The sequence below is a fragment of the Adiantum capillus-veneris genome, chromosome 26, assembly GCF_014529385.1.
Source record: "Adiantum capillus-veneris isolate H3 chromosome 26, ASM1452938v2, whole genome shotgun sequence".
NCBI lineage: Eukaryota > Viridiplantae > Streptophyta > Polypodiopsida > Polypodiales > Pteridaceae > Adiantum > Adiantum capillus-veneris.
Window position 1 is genome coordinate 45,056,161 of NC_140956.1, and position 5,201 is coordinate 45,061,361.

Consider the following 5,201-nt stretch of genomic DNA (forward strand, 5'->3'; position numbering starts at 1 on the left):
AAACAGAGAGAAGACCAGAAAAAATGTGGAGAAGAGAGGAGGAACAGCCGCAGCTGTGTTTTTGCTCATTTTGGAGCCTGTTTTGGCCGTAAACTGCTCATCCGAGGTCGGATTTGAGCACTTTGACATTGTAGACTGGGGTTTTGGGCCGTTCTGGACGCGATGGCGTTGTCCATTTTGCCAAATTCCTCACTCTTTTCCTGCTGTTTTTTTGTGTAAGTTTCTCCTATGAGCGAAGTTTCTGCTCCAGTTTGTGATTGTATCTGGTATCTTTTACCCATATTGTGTGAGCTGTTTGCCCCATTGGTGTTGGCCCAAACTCAATTGTATCTAAACATCAGAAATTCTCCTCTTTTGAGCTGAGTTTTTTGGGTGTGTGTGTGTGTGTGTGTGTCTGTGTGGAGTGGGCAAGTGGATAGTCTCTCTCCTCTCACTCCAGAGGTGTGTTCCCTGTCTCGGCCAGGTGTGTTGTGTAAGCCGAGTGGTGCCCCATAGTGTGTGTGTGTGTATCTTCCCAAGAGTGTGTGTCGGGTCGTTATAGAGGCGTTGTGTGTGTTTTCATCCCGCTCACATTCTTTTGGCGCCCCCACGGAGGATCTTCTTCGAGTACCTTCTGCTTCGAGCTTCAAGCTTCGAGCTTCGGGATTACAGGTTGCTGATTACAGGTTACAGGTTACAGGTTACAGGTTACAGGGACAGGTACAGGTACAGGTACAGGTGATTCACACAGGTACAGGTAGCTGGAGTACAGTGATATACTAGTAGTGATGTCACTTGCAGTTGTTGTGGGTATGCATCACTTGGCGCCTGTTTGAGCGCATTGTCTGCTGGATTGTACGTTACTTGTGGAAACTGCCATTGTACGCATTTGTGGAGCCATACTTGGTTGTATTTGGTAGTCCCAGCCATTTCTGAGACTTGGTCTGGAAGATAGTCATTTCTGAGACTTGACTATATGCGATTTGCATTAGCCTTCGTGTGAGGGTCGATAGCGTGAGGTTTTTATTGAGCTGGGGGATTCTCAAATGTGGAGATCCTTTCGGTGATACAGGTAGCTGGAGCACCCTTTTTGTGACCTCGCCATAGGCTATGTACCAGTGAGTCTTACTTGATGCTCGGGTTCTATTGTTGACAGTTTATGCATACATAGACAGTCTATATTTTGGGTTCCTACTGCTCTACTTCTGGGAAAACTCTATCGAAATTTTCCCAAGTTATGATGGCTGGTTTTTTGGTATTTTGAGCCATTTATGATGTTATGCTACTGAAATTTTGGCAAAATCAGTGGTTGAGTCAGGTGTGCCTTCTTGGGAGCTTCATGGTTGGCTTTAATGGATGATCAAAATGGCCCTCAGTTCACTCCTTTTCATTTAACTCAAAGAATTCAGATTAATGTTCATGTGTCCAGGAAGATCTTTTTCCAGCAGCGCATAGTCTTTATGTTTGGGCCAAGAAGATTGAGAGAGATCCTGGAATGTCCTTTGCCTATTGTCATTTCGATGATTAACTATGAAAACTCATTTGATGTGCATGTGTTTTTCCTTATCTAAAGCTAAGCTCCATTGAAGTTTCTGGGGATTGGGTAGTGAAAAGTTTTGGGTTCTTGCACGTGTGTTCGAAGGGGTTCTCAAAGCATCATAATTTGGGTAGCCATGGCTTTCTCTTATCCGGAGTTTCATGAAAGAAGTGATGAAGATGTGGAAGAATTTTTGGAAAAGATGGAGGTTGCCTGCATTAGCAACCAGATTCATGACCCTACGCAAATGTCACGCCTTCTCCAAATTTGTTTGAAGAGTGATGCACGAGTTTGGTCTAAAGCATTTGAAGAGGAGTTGCGTGTAGCAGATCCACCTATAAGATTGAGTTGGGACAATCTAAGGCATGGATTGGAAGTGGAGTTTGTGAAGATAGAAGATCCTGACAAAGTGTGGCAAGAAGTACAAGGTTTGGTGCAGAAGGAAGGTGAGACAGTAGATGCGTACATACGTAAGTTTTCATTGGCATGGGAGCGAATGTGCAAGGCTTTAGCACCACAGGTACCCCCGCCTGACATGATGAAGAAGGACAAGTTCTTGGCTGGTCTTTGGGAGAATATACGTTGGAGAGTGGAGCTAAAGAAGCCTAGGACATATGAGGATGCACTAGAGGTAGCAAGGAACAAAGAGTGGAAGCTGAGGAAAATGAGCCAGTTAAGGGTGGAGTCTTTGCCCATTAGGTCTGAATTTCATCCTATGGACTCTTTACAAGGTCGTATGTCAGGGGTTCATCATGAACCAGTGGTTCCTGTTACTACTCAGGTTATGCCAGCAGTGGTCACTACAGCAGTGCAAGATGATGGCCTAAGGCAAGACATGAGGCAAGTGGTTGATTTGATGAAGAATCTCAGCCTAAACATGCTAGGTCAAGTGGGAAATAATCGAGGTCGAGGGCGGTTTGCAAATCAGCCAGGAGGTGAAGAAAGACCTAGGAATGGTGCTGGACAAAGTAATAGTAGGTTTTGGAGGCAAACACCCACATGTTATAATTGTGGAGAGTTGGGTCACATCAGCCCGCAATGTGATAAGCCACCAAGGATGGGGGGAGACATGTATCCATTGCCAAGACAGGTGCTAACTAGGTCAAATGATTATGGCATCGAAATTAAGGGAGACGAAGGAACCAGTGGACTGACCCAGGAGGAAAAGGGAAAGACAAAAGTGCTAAGTGTAGTCACCTTGGAGAAGGCATCAAAGCTAGAGGATACATTAGTGATGCCTATTGGGAAGAGGACGACAGAGGAAAAGGAAGGAAGAAGTGTCCCAGGTCCTAGCAAGAAGAAGGGAAAGAGCCATGAAGGCGAGGATGTCAAGGCCAAGAGGAAAAGGAGAGCTCGTCGAAAGTTTCATGTTTCAGATTTTCCACTAGGGGATGGGCAATTAAGTTATGACTTGAAGGAGGATCTGACGAGCAGGAAGGCAGATGTTACTTTTGGGCAGCTTATAGAGATGGTGCCTAAGCTAAAGCGACAATGGAAGAGGATGGTTAACCCAATGGAGAAAGAGCCAGAGAGAGGTTCAGTGAAGGTGTTGGCAATGGACGAGCTACCAGACATTTGTCCAATAGTAGATGTGTGGCATAAAAGGAAAAATTTGGGACAAGGTTATGTGGATGGCGGAGCCCAAATATGCGTCATAACACACTCATGCATTGAGAAGATGGGTCTCACAGTGGCTGGGGTGTCAGGTTTTCAGATCAGATTGGCAAACCATCAAAAAGTAAAATTCTTGGGTGTTGTAAAGAGCTTAGAAGTGGAGGCATATGATGCAAAGGCAGTGGTTGATTTTCATGTGATGCCAGCAGGGTTGGGAGCATATCCTATTATACTGGGCAGACCATCGTTACGTGCAGTGGGAGCTGTTCAAGATTGGCGACATGGTACGATTAGCCTCTATGGAAAGACAGGTACCAAGAAGATTTATAATATGGACACAAGGAAACGATTAGAGGAGCTTTATGAAGATGAGGATGAGTCTAGTGAAGAAGACTCTTCCACGGTGACAGATGAGAACAGTGATAGCACTACTAGCAGTGATGAGGATGTTGATGTTGCATTTCTTTTGATGGATAAAGAAATCCAGGAGTGTGGTTTAGTCGCATTTGCGATTGAACTTGAAGATGAAAGTGAAGGGCCTTATGAAGTGATTGAAGGGCTGATGCAAACCAAGGTTGAGTTGTCAAAGAAGCAGGAATTAATGACGCAAATGATTAGTGGAGACCTCTCAGCTATGGAGAAGGATATATTTTTGAATATGCTGGCTAGTTTTCCTGATTTGTCATTACTTCATATGAAGAGATCAGAGGGTTCAAGGGTGAAGAGATGCATATAGAGCTGAAAGAAGGTGCTAAGCCAGTGCAGCAAAGGCTAAGAAGGATGGGTCAAGAGCAAATGGAAGCCTTGCGGGTAGAGGTGGACAAGTTACTGAAGGCAGGGTTCATAGTTCCAGTGGAGACCACAGAATGGGTGAGTCCAGTCCAAAGAAGGATGGGAAGTGGAGAATTTGTGTGGATTTTAAACCCTTAAACGCAGCCACTAAGAAGAACCCATATCCTCTTCCATTCATCGATCAGATCTTGGATTCAGTGGCAGGTTATGAGAGGTACAGTGTGTGTGATGGTTTTTCAGGCTATTTTCAATTGAAGATTGCTCTTAAAGACCGCACAAAGACAACTTTTATTACGCCATGGGGCTGCTATTGCTACACAGTATTTCCATTTGGGTTGTCAAATGGACCTTCCTTCTATCAAGAGAGAGCAAATTGGGTGTTGGAACCATTCATTGGTAGTTGTGTTAAAGCTTTTATGGATGACTTCCGTGTCTATAGTAGTAGGGTTGATCACCATGAGAAGCTGCAGATGGTATTGGCTCGATATGATGAATGTGGAGGACAACTAAATCCAAAGAAATGTCATCTAGCACAGCCAAGGGTGAAGTTATTGGGCCACATGGTGTCAGAAAATGGCATTGAGGCTGATCCAGACAAGGTTAAGTCTATTATTCTTCTTCCATCACCTACGAGTACGAAGCAATTGGCAACCTTTATACACAAAGTGAAGTACATGGCACGGTTTATTCCATTGTCTTCGCAGCTTCTTTATCCATTACAGCAAGTGGCAAAGCATGATCCATTGCAATGGGATGACAAGTGTGAAGAAGTGTTTCAAGAGGTGAAAGAGGTGTTAGGGGGGTTGTCAGCCATGCAGGCTCCTGATTGGGAGAAAGTTTTTTATGTAAATCCATCAGTAGGGGATGATGCCATTGGAGCCATGCTATTGCAAAAGGGGAAGGGCAGCCATTATATGAGGCCAGTGTATTGTGCAAGCCGAGTGAAGTTGGTAGCGGAGAGAAAGTTATCGGAAGTAGAGCTAGTGATGGCCAGTGTAATATTTGCTTGTCGACGATTTCGTCATTACTTGCTACCATGGCCTTTTGTTTTCTTGACGAGTTATGCCTTTTTGCCACAGTTAGTTAATGGTACTAACATGTCAAATGTGGTGAAGAAATGGGTAATTGAGCTGCAAGAGTTTGAGTTCTCTTTTCTAGTGGAAGATAGTACAAGGGCTACCCTAGCTGATTTGTTGACCTACAAGGAGAATCCCCTTATTGTTAAGGAAGAGGTGGTGAGAAAGGTAGTTGAAGAAGTGCCACAGATCAGCAATGCACA